Here is a 12,312-nt window from a genome sequence, read left to right as displayed (position 1 = left end):
TTTATGCTGAACTAGTCAGTGTCTGATGCTTTAGATATCTTCCAGCATAAACACATAAACACAGCATTCATGTGCTTGTACTATCTACCCCGAATTAAATATATGTGTGCTGTTTTCTTTGCAGCTTGATTGTATAAGATCCTTATTTGTTCTATGGATATTTTCCAAAGTATCAATTCATTTTGGAGCCAGTCTGATTCAACCAGACATTAACTCTTGGTTTAGATGCCTGACTAGGTTGAAATGCTTGACTTGATATATTTAGAGCAAGGAAGGCACTATAAAATATTTGAAACAAGTGAACTCTGTCTTGTTGAAATGGTTCTGGAAAAGTAGGCATAATCACAAGCTGTGGAAATCCCTTCTGCAATAAGAAACAGAGAAGAGGGCTCCTGCTCACGTAAGACCTCTGGCTACCAGGAGCTGGGGCATCTTCCATGACTATTTTTCAGGTTATATCCAGGATGTCTAAGAAGCCTGATTTGTGTGTCTGGGAAGTTACAGTGAAGACATTGCAAATAGGAAAAATGAGTTTGGAAAGCCCGGTCTCTGAGAGTCTCTCCTCCTGGCAGTGCTCTGCCTCCTGGAGAACTGGTGTGGCGCTGATTTGAGGCGCTCTCAGCCTTGCAGCCGGAGTAGCACAAGGCAAATGCCATGTCTGTGGAACGATCTAGCTCAATTCATCATTTGGTTTTGTAGCCTGATTCAGTCTTCAGAATTAAGAGTTACCCACCTTACGATGTCTGCACTTGTTCGGACAAACTCTGCACTCAGCTGGGTCCCTTCCCCACCAGTGTCTCTCATTGACACATCAAGCTTAATGTGTGGGAGGCGGGGCTCTCTTTTTCTCTTCCTTTTCTTTCCTTCCTTTTTTTCTAAAAAATATTTTTAGTTATAATTTTTTATACCATATAGTCTAATCATGATCTCCCCTCCTCATCTCCTCCCAGATCCTCCCCACATCCCACCCATCCAAACTTTACACTGTCTTTCCCTCTCTCTTTAGAAAACAGGCAGGCAAATGAAAGAAACCTCAGTGAAAAGTAAAAATTAAAGCTAAAATGAAAAGCATGTATGCATACACACACACACACACACACACACACTCCCCACAAAAAACAGAATCAAAACTATATAAGAAACAAAAGACCAGTTAGGTAAAATTAAAAAGTCCAAAAATGAAACAAACAAGCAAATCTCCCCAAACACCGTTGAGTTCATTTTGTGTTGGCTATCTACTGCTGAACATGAGGCCTGCCCTTAAGTATGGTTTGTATCTCTAGTGAGACTCCATTGAAGAAAACCAATTTTTCTTTTGCAAGTGGTTGTCAATTGGAGATAGCTTCTTGGCTAGGGAGTCCTTTCTTAGAGAGATTATTTGAGTGAAATGAATGCAGCCTTATTATTGAATTGAGTTGAAGTAAACATTTTATATTTAAAAGTGTGGGGCTTTAGGAGCAAGTGATGTGGGATTTCCCTCTGTATGCTATGATTAACATTAATGAATAAAGAGTGCTGGCTTGAGCTTATAGCAAGGCGGAATTTAGCTAGGCGGGGAAAACTAAACTAAATACTGGGAAGAAGAAGGCAGAGTCAGAAAGAAGCCATCTAGCCCCCGCAGGGGACAGATGCCAGACAGAACTTTACCTGGTAAGCCACAGCCATGTGGCAATACACAGATTAATGGAGATGGGTTAAATAAATATGTAAGAATTAGCCAATAAGAAGCTAGAGTTTATGGGCTAAACAGTGATTTAAATAACATGGTTTCTGTGTGATTATTTTGGGGCTGAGCTGTTGAACAGCCAGGAAGCCAACAAGCAGGTAATCACAAATTTGTGTGTATAAACGCATGTGTGTGTGTGCGCGCGCGCGTGTGTGCATGTGTGTGTGCATACATGAACACGTAGAGGCTCAAGAGTATCATTTCCCAAGGCTGTTCATTCTGTGTTTTGAGACAGTTCCTCACTCATGTGTGGCTCCCCAAGGAGGCTGGCTTGGCTGGTGAGCAAGCCCTGGAGATCTACCAATCTCCACTTCCCACATAGACATATCTTTGTCATTCAATGGTGACAGTTACGGTCCACAAAATGCAAATTTTATATCAATGATTTGGGCTTACTGGAGCCTAATTCTACCTAGTACAACTCTTTTGTTTTTGAAGTTTGTAGATATTACTCACTTAGTTTCTGTATGTTTATCTTCAGCTGGATCCCCAATCCTCTAGGATTAAATCTCTTCCAGGATGTCACTCCCATCAGTTTTTCCCTCTGTGAATTCTTTGGAGGTGTCTTACAGGAGTCACTGGCCTGTTTCAGTTCTCATAGAAGTCTTCTGCCTTGGCTATTTTTCTTGTTACCAGTACCAGCTACCTGTCAAGGCTGCTTAAAAGAAGAAAAGTCTATTTGGTCCACAATTTAAGGATATTCCATCATGAGGGGGGTCACGGCAGCCAGAGTACTTGGGGCTGTGGTAACAGCAGCCTGGGGTGACTTGCTCCTATCTGGGTGCATCAGGAAGTAGATGCTAGATAAAGCGAGACCAGGCTGTGCCATCTCAGTGCCCCTTCCAGGAATTCACTTCTTAACAGTTGCACAACCTCTCCAAACAGTGCCATCAACAGGGTATCAAGTGTTACATTCAAACCATACACCATCTGTACCCAGCATTCACCTGGCAGTCTGGAAGTCCCCTCCCCATCACGTTGTGGTATTATTACTGCCTTCTGAATCTCCTGGTTCTTGGTTTCCTCTTTTGTTTTAGTAGAATGTATCTCCTAATAGTCTCCCTCTCTCTATGTTTTGTTAAAGACATATTATATATACATAATAATGTATACATCTTTATTGAGTATAGTGTGGAAACTTAACACATGTATACAATGTGCAATAATCAAGGAGGATAATAAGCATTCCTGTCTCTTTTGTTAATCATTTTTATTTACTGGGAATTTTATAGTCTACCTTTATTTTAAAATCTATCTTAGATCATTTTAACCAATAGGTGCTCTACTATGCTGAGATACAGAAGGAGTTGCTCCATTCTGGGCTTTGGTGACCTTATGAGGTTTCGTTCTGTCTCTTCACTCTCTGAACTTCCAAATCACTAGTGACCACTATTCCTGTCTATTCTTTTTCGAGACTGGTATATTTGTTTCCACAAATGAGTAAGAATATATGGAATTTAGTTTTCCTTTATCTGGCTTAATTCAGTTAACATGATGCCCTCCGGTTCTGTCTGTATTTGTATAGGTGACAGAATGTCATTCTTTTTTATGGCTGAATATCATCTCATTTATATATATATACCACATAATCTTTACCTACCCATCCATTGAAAGGCATTTGGATTGTTTCCATATTTTAGGAATTGTGGATTGGGTTAAAATAAACTTATGGAAGCAAGTATGTGTTTGACATAATTATTTCATCTCTTTTTGGTAAGTAGTTTTGGAGTAAGGTAGTTTCTCATGGTCTTGATTTGAGTTTCCCTGATGCTTAGTTAGATGGATCATTTATTCGCATACTTGTTGGCCATTTACTTATCTACTAATAGGCAGGACTTATTTTTCCTTCTTAAGAAAAATAGCCGGGCGATGGTGGTGCACACCTTTAATCCCAGCACTTGGGAGGCAGAGGCAGGTGGATCTCTGGGAGTTCGAGGCCAGCCTGGTCTACAAGAGCTAGTTCCAGGACAGGCTCCAAAACCACAGAGAAACCCTGTCTCGAAAAAAACCAAAAAAAAAAAGTTATTTTGTATTAATGTCCATGTTAAGAAATCCAGAGATTGGGAGACAACACATTCAGTGGATTTACCACACAGACGTGAGGCTCTGAGTCCATCTCATTCACACAGAAAACTGGGCACAACAGCTTATACTTGTAATCCCAGCACTGGGGAGGTGGAGACAGGAGGACCCGAAAGGCTTGTTGGTCAGGCCATTTAGCAATCTAGTCAAATCATTGCACTATAAGTGGCATGCGAGACTGCGTCAAACAAAACAAAACAAGGTAGAAAGCAGTTGAGAAAAAAACCCAACATTGACCTCTGGCCTCCATATGTATTTTTACACATGTACATGTGTACACGCTTAAACAGACATGAACAAATAAATACATACCCACATACACACACACACACACACAAACAGAGACAGAGAACTCCAAAACCATCTAATTAGAGATATTTTTTACATACTTTTATCTATCTTCAACTCAGAGCCCATTTCCTAGAATCCGGGACTAGTGCAAACCTTCAGGTCCTCAGGGACGCCTTGCCCGTCTGCAGCCAGTGTCTGACGTTATACATGGAACGCTGCCAACTTGGGAAGCTTCCCTTAAGGGTTGAGGTCCATGATTTTTTATTGGGGCTTCATAGCAGAGTCATGATAGGTTAAATCATTGTCCAAGAAGGTTTCCCCAAAGCCTTAACCCTGTAATTATATGGCTGGTTGAGTTGTCTGTCAGGCTCCATTCTGAGTCACCCCGTTAGCACAAACTATCAGACAGGATCTAAGGATCCCGGTGGCCTTAAGTCATCCCTCTTACTTAGAAAACCCCGTGGGTTTAGAGGTTTCCTCCCAGGAGCTCGGACAAGCACCAGACCTCTTTTGGGTACAGTGATCTCCTTTATCCACCTGCAGAGGTGTCGAGGTCTGCCAGTTCCAAAATACTCAAAGAAAAAGGCAGCTTGCCTCTTTATGAATTACTGGTTTAGGATTGAGCTTTTGTCAGTTATGAAAGCCATTTATTACTTGTTTATCTAATTTGTAGCTTTTAAAATATTGTTTTCCCTCTTATTCTTGATGTTTATTTACCAGAGAAAGCTCCCCCTTTCTGTAGTGATTTTAGGTTTTTAGGAGGGAGCAAAATCAGGTATCTCTATTCAGTGGGCTGTCACTACCTAGACATTTCCTTAGCAACCTTTGTAGAGCACTCGTTACTATCTGGGGCCTGCTCACTGTGTTAGCAAACTCTTGGGAGTTGTTGCCTTACAGATGACTAATTTAGAACTCAGACGCTCAACGACGGCTCTGCTGTCATGGTTCCTTCTCTCTGACTTTACATACTGCGATGACGAGGGACGTGCATAGCCTCTTTTCATTGTCAGGCATGGAGAACATGGGGACAAAAGGAGCATCGTTTCACTCAATGTTTCTATTTTTGCAATGTTTGAATTAATATGTATTACTTTAAAATTAATTTGAGTGAAATTTTAGAACAAGAAAAAAGTAAAATAATTACATAAAATGGTGCTTAGAATTTTTCCACTTTGAGTCTGTGGTATTATGATTGTGAACCAATACTAATGGAGAACTAAAAATGGAGACTTCTTTTTATATTTAATGGAGTAGGTAGGACAGAACACAGAGTCCCCTTAATCACTCTGATATAGCCAGTCTCCTCTCTCCCTCTCTCTCTCTCCCTCTCTCCTTCCCTCTCTCCCTCCCTCTCTCCCTCCCTTTCTCCCTCTCCTCTTTCCTTCTCTCTCTGCAGGATAGAAGTATTAAGGTTATATCCTTGGTTGAGGAAGACTTTGCCTAGAAAAAGGAATTTTGATTCTCCTAATTTTGATTTTCCATTTCCTTTTCTTGGTAAAGAAGGGTCCACCTGTTTACTGGGTCTCATGTTATCTGTTTCCCTTATTAACCACCTTCTCCGGTGTCTGCAACCTGTGCAATTCATTGCACACCTCCCAGTATACAGCATTTCGAGTCCTCAAGATGAGGTGGCGGTTTCTCGTGTAGCCTGTTTCTAGGCTGCACCAATTTCTCAGTTCTCTTAACAGTTCCCTACTGAATTTCTTTTACTTCATGATCTAGGGGTGTTTTTGTTAACCTGCTCCCCCGCTTCCTCGAATCCCTTCAGCCTCCATCTATCTTTTCCTTTCTAAATCAAGCTCAGTTTTTGATAAGCCCCCCTCAAATGTCACCTTCTCCAGAAAATGGTGCTTCTGCCCTTCTACTGCCTAGTGATTAACGGCATTCTCTTGGGGCCTTTTACTTTGCCTGTGTATAGTTGACTATTTCTTGCCCACGTAGTCCTGGGGTCAGGGGATAAGGACACAGAGATTGTCCCTGTGAAATTGTAATTTTTGAGGCTAAATATGAGTCATATAACCATAAGATGTTTTACATGGAGTTGATTCTCAGGGATGTCAACTGATGCGAAATAAATCTTAAATCATTTTATTTGGGTTAATAGCATCAACTAAGTAACAAATACTGGCATTTTACTTTGTATTTTTGAGCCAGGGTATGGATGTAGCCCTCTTGGTATCCCTGGCTGGACTAGTATATAGACCAGACATCTGCCTGTTACCATGCTTGTCTTAAAAATGAGTGTTTTACAAATCCAGCCTTTCTCAAGGCCTTTTCTCAATCAGGAGAAAGGGGGCTGCCCATCACTTACAAGTGACTCGGTCAGCTTGGGATGGGACTAAAAGAAGTGAGCTTTCCGTTTATTGTGTCCCATGCACATCTGATGATTGTGGGTGCTTTGTGGCTGACTTCTTCAAGCAGTCAAATGAATCTCTGTAACAGGAACTGATCTGTCCTGGAAGGAAGAAAACATGAACCGTGATGACTAAGCTGGTCAGGCTGGGTATCCATGCCTCAGGAAGTCAGGGAGGAGGAATTGAGGAAGGGAATCCATGTATGAAGCACAGCATTGCTGATGGAAGATGCCATGTCAGGAGAAGGGAGTTAGAGGCGTGGCTGAGGAAGCACTCCAATTGCATCCATGGTCCCTGAGTGAGTACTGATGTACATGCCTGGGGGGCAGGACATCAAAGCATGAGAAGAGGGAAAGACTGATAAGTCCAAGACAATCCTTTACATTGTGGAGGTCTGTCCCAGGTCGCCAGTCAACATGCTCCCTCCCCAGGTGCACTGGGAACGCTTCACTCTTAGCCGGCTGTTACTGCAGGAGGAGGTTAGAACAGCGCCACCACTCCGAGCCGGCTGTTACTGCAGGAGGAGGTTAGAACAGCGCCACCACTCCGAGCCGGCTGTTACTGCAGGAGGAGGTTAGAACACCATTGCTCTCAGAAGTCCTAGAAGGCACAGAGAAAGGCACAGGTCACGGTTCTGGAAATTTTCTTTGCAGCCAGAGCCACTTCTTTCTTCCTCAAGTTCAAACTTAACTTTTGATTTAGCAGCAGCTCTTTGACTTAAAGTCTTTTGTTTCCTCTCTGAGGAACATAGAAGAGCCAGAGAGGTAGCAGGAGTTAAATCCGGGAGAGGGATTAGGTTCTCATTCATCTAGGTAGGTGGTGCCATTTAGTTAAGCGCTCTATTGACAAGTTTCTGTGTTTTCCTGGCGGAGTCTAATCCTGCGGTGCTGGACTTGGGTAAAGGGTGTACTTCTTGAGTTCATTTCTTTTTCCTTATGCAATCAGATCTTGAGACAAAAATTGAAATAGTCCAGAAGATTTTATTTTCATTTCTAAATGTCGGTATGACTAGGCTCCAAGATGAGTCGTTATTAGAATAGAGAAGGAGGAAATGAAAGAGGAGAAAAGACACTCTGTGAGGTTGGAACTGATGGACTTACGCCTAACAATTGCTTCTGCCTCTATTTTGTAAAATGTAACATGCAGATCTGTTAGTGTGGCTAAAATTAGTCCCATTGAGCAAGCAGAGTATGGAAGACTGTGTTTACATGATATTTACATGAAAGAAACAGCTTCTTAAGGGAAAGGGAACGTGCAGGTCCATTCGGGCTTTGACAGTGAGCATGCTACTCTGATTTATCCGCATTAGGGACCCTTGGTTTGTGGGGAATATTGCGCTGGTTCGAATGGTGGCTGGAAGTGCTCTGTCCACCGGGCAGGGCACTCATCTCCTTCGGCGTCCATGTCTTGGCAACTCTCTCTTTTTCTCACTTATCACTTTCACTGCGTGTTTGTAAAAGGCCTGCCCTCGACTGCAGTCTGTAGTGTATACATTAGCTTCCAAATAGGGCCAGTGTGCGGCCCTCACTTGAGAGCTAGACCACTAGCGGTACCGGAACTAGCGCTGCGTGACTGGCTTGGAGCAAGGCTGACTTGGAGCAGCTGACACTGGCCTTTTTCTTGTCTGGCCACAAGCCGGTGGAACGAGAAGGAGGAACCATTAGGAACGAAAGCATCTGCAGTGAGTACAGCTCTAGATTCTGCTTCTTTAAGACAGGAAGTTACAGGAGAGAGATGGGCAATGTTGAGGGCTTTTGCAGTTTGTCAAAAAGGTCTCTTTGCCTTTTTATTTGTCCTAAGAAGGCGGTCCTCCTTAAACACATCTGTTTCTTCAAGTCAAATGCATTCTGGTAACCTCACGTTCCGACCCAAAACTTCTGGATGGCTAGAGGGAGCCTAGTACGCGTCCTTAGCCTCCGCGGCGTGTTGTCTTCTGTTCCCACAGGATAGAGAGTAGAGTAAGGCAGGAAAGCCTCTCTCACAATCTGATAAGGAAAGATTTAGGGCCGTCAGCTTTTGTCTTTGTTCTTTGCATTGCCTGTTCTTTAGGTGTGTGGAAAGGGAGGGTTGGGTGGGTGCTATTTTTAACAGGCACAGGGATAAGGAGGGTATTATCTCTAATGCTGGGAAGGTGAGCATAGACAAGCATTTGATAATGGGAGAGGGGGGAGTCCTTGGATTTCAAACGCTGACTGATGAGTCCTCTGTCCGACTCCGGTGGGTACCTGTATGCCCTTGGCCTAATGCTTTCTCCTGCACGGTCACGCGCCGCTGTCTAGTGCTTCTTTCTCTTGTGATATCTTTACGACTAGAAGGCATCTTTTCCTTTATGAAATGACTCATAAGGGAACATCGTAGAGCTTGCAGCGTCTAGAAGTAGAGGCCTGTGCCGGCTCTCCTACTAGTTCATCTAAGTGGAGTAAGTAATTTGTTTCAAAAGCTGGAATGAGTAACGAGGAGGGCAGGAAATTCCGTGTGAAATCATTACCATAGTCTCTATACGGCTGAAGCTGTTTCCTTGAATTACGGTACACATTCAACCCTTTAAATCCGACGGGATTTTTGTGAAAACCACAGAGTATAGGCGTCTCCATGGTGCTATACTGCAATGTGAACTGTGAATCAGAAATCAAATGGGTATAGAAGTTGTCTCCCAGGAAAGCGTGCAATTAATTCATTTACGCCGCTTCTCAAGCTTGCTAAGCATATGACGCAAATGTTCTTTCTCAGTGTCAAAAGTATATGTAAAGGAAAGCAAACAACAAAAACCCAAGTGTGAGCTCAGTAAACAATGCTTTGTCCATGTCCGCTGGGTCACACAAGAACGCCCTTGCTTGCAGTCTGATTGGTTGGATGTTTGCCACAGGAAAATCTTGCTTTGAAGTTTGACTTTCAGGTCTCCTGCCCTCTCCTCCTGTGAAATGCACGTTCTCTCCCCCAGACACCTTTCTGTTGAGTTTTCCTGTCCCATTTGTCCTCTGCACACATAACCACATCTGTGCTGTTACTCTCAAGTAGAAGATTGCGAGATGGGGGGTCCTGGTCATGTTTGTTCTGCTGGGAAGAATTAGCAACACCAATATGCTTTATAATTTATCTTTCTTGGTGCTAATTTCTTTTCCTGCTAACTAGGACACGTCCGTGGGTTCTGTGTGCGTGTGTTGGTATAATGGTGAGCGCTGTGTAGTTGGCATACAGCCCTCAGTGTAGACAGGGTCGGAACAGCAATGAACTCCCCAGACCTCTGACTGTGGGCGTCTCATTCTCCTGCCCAGATGAGATCTTACTGTGTGTCTAGTTCAGTTCCTTTACTCTGCAGATGAGGAAAGCAAGGCAGAGAGAGAGAGATATTGAGTAAATGAACTACACGCGCCTGTACGTAGCCTGACAGCACATGTGGACACGTGGATGACGTGACTCCACACAACAGCACATGTGGACATATGGACGACGTGACTCCAGATGACAGCACAGGTGGACGTATGGATGACGTGACTCCAGATGACAGCACGGGAGGACGTGTGGATGACGTGGACCACATGACAGCACATGTGAACGTGTGGAGAGGGATGTGTATATGATGTGACTCCACACGACAGCATCTGTGGACGTGTGGATGACATGTCAAGAATTCTTTAACATGTGGATGAGCTGATTCCTTAATTCACTCTCTAAAGTATGGTGTGTATCACATGGTTTAGGAATCTCACAAAATGGGCAGACAGAGAGGTGGGTGGATCTTTGAGTTTGAGGTCAGCAGGATCTACAGAGAGTGCATTCAGGACAGTCAGGGCTACATAGAGAAACCCTGTCTCAAATAAACAAAACAAAAATCTGGCAGCCAATAGACGCTGCCCATTAGTTACACACAACCCTTGGGCCAATGGGTGACTGTGTGGGTGTCTGAGGCAGTTCCATGCCCACCATCTGACTCTTAGCCATCCTTTGGCTCAGTCTAGTTCTTAGACAATCGCTGTAACACCAGGGAGTTCTCAGTTTCTAAGCAGTTCTGTGCCCTTGAATAAGCAAGCTTGATTAACCTTTGCTATCAGGTTCCTTTTCCGAGATTGAGATTTGATATTGGCCCCTTAGAAAGCAGAGAACTGATTAATATTTTAGATGTTTCAGAAAGTCAGAATGCCAGCCTGTACGAGGCTGGGGTGTGGCTTGTGACGTGCTGGGATAGCTCAGTCTTTCTGGGGTTGGATCCCTTCAGTGAAATGTTGTTATCTTTGAGGGCTTTTTAAAAAATTATCCAAGGCTGGTACCACTGTTATTTTAAAAATTGAAAACAAGGATGGTTAAAAGTATGAGGAGAATATTTCTCTTTCCTGTACCCAGGCAGAGAAAGCTGCTGAGTTAACCCAAAAACCATCTATCTAAGGAGGCAGGCACCACAGGACCCAACCAACTTTATGACATGAGTTTGCTTTTTTTTGCAAATAACTTTGCTTCAGAAAAGTCACTGATAAGCTTAACTCAAAATTTAGATGTTGGAGAAGTTAGGAAAGGGGAGCCAGACATGGTGCCTGTCAGTCATCCCAGCAGCTGAGTGTTGGAGGCTAGGTGATCAGAATTTCAAAGCCAGTCTGTGCTGCCTGGAGGGGGTTTACTACAGGAGGGGGGAGGGGAAAGTGGAGAGAGGAGGGAGCACTGGAAGGGTACTTAAAGAACACAGGATTTGATCCCTCTTAAGCACTATGTCTATTCAGCAGGTCTAGTGACTCTCCATGCTCTTTGAAGTTAGATGGTGAACAGTTAGATGTTGTTGGTCAAACTGGGAGCTGTCTTGATTTATTTCCCATCTATATTGGTTGGTAGGAATAACTTTGCTTTGGTTAATGTGTTTTTTTTTTTTTTGTCAACTTGATGGGAAGGCAGAACCTCAATTGAAAAAATAATCCTTTCAGGTTGGCCTGTGGGCAAGTGTTTTTCTTGATTAGTGATTAATGTGGGAAGGCTCATAGCCTTTGGACAGCCCTGCCCCTGGGCTGCTGGTCCTAGGTTGTATAAGAAAGCAGGTTGAGCAAGTCATGGGGAGCGAGCCGATAAACAGCACCCTCCATGGCCCCTGCATCAGTGTTGAGTTCCTGTCCCGACTTCCTTTCAGGACAGACGATGACCTAGGAGGTAAAGTAGATCTTTCTGCCCTTCCCTCTCCGAGGCGCTTTGGTCACAGCCCCTATTGTAGCAATAGGAAACAAAGCCAGGCACCGCAGATATTAAGAATCTGAAGAAAGGTGAGCTTACTTTCCAATGTGAATCACATTACATTTCTGAACTTTTGATCAGCTGCTCTACAGCAATAAAAGTATAACTTGAATATGTTTAAAAAACAAACAAACCTCAAACTGTCAACCTTGTAAAATCCAAAAACTCCATTATCCTTGGGTAGACGCTGCTCCTGAAACTGGAATAACATCCACTTATTATAAACCATAGGAGCCACAGGGTGCTTGATGCTGGACCACTGCCAGGAGGCAGGTAAATTTATAGCGGGATCATTAGTAGTAACTAATCTTTATTCTTAAAAGCAAACTTAGTTCAACACGATGCTCAGCTATTATTCTCGCCTCTCTGGTAACCTTTTTTTACTAGGAGGTGTCAGAACAGTTTATGCCTAAAATTCCAAAAGCCTCTGAAATTTTCAACATAACCACATATTAATGTAGCATGGGTTTAACATTAATTAATCACCATTAAGTAGACTTAGACCTATTTGGTATAATCTATTTTTCGAGAAACTAACATTTTGGAATTGCTACACATTTATCATTTATGTATCTATGTACGTATCTATCTACCTACCTACCTAATCTTCAAAATGAACACTGAGACCAGCACAGTATGTTTTGCAAT

At 43.1% G+C, this 12,312-nt stretch overlaps 1 protein-coding gene across 3 annotated transcripts in view; it reads left to right on the top strand.

The window, feature by feature from the left end:
- Positions 1-12,312, top strand: part of Akap6 (A-kinase anchoring protein 6) — a 390,732-nt gene that overhangs the window by 74,276 nt on the left and 304,144 nt on the right. The window lies entirely within an intron of this gene.

Source organism: Chionomys nivalis, chromosome 10 (assembly GCF_950005125.1).
Source record: "Chionomys nivalis chromosome 10, mChiNiv1.1, whole genome shotgun sequence".
Lineage (NCBI taxonomy): Eukaryota > Metazoa > Chordata > Mammalia > Rodentia > Cricetidae > Chionomys > Chionomys nivalis.
This window is presented reverse-complemented; position numbering and strand designations above follow the sequence as displayed.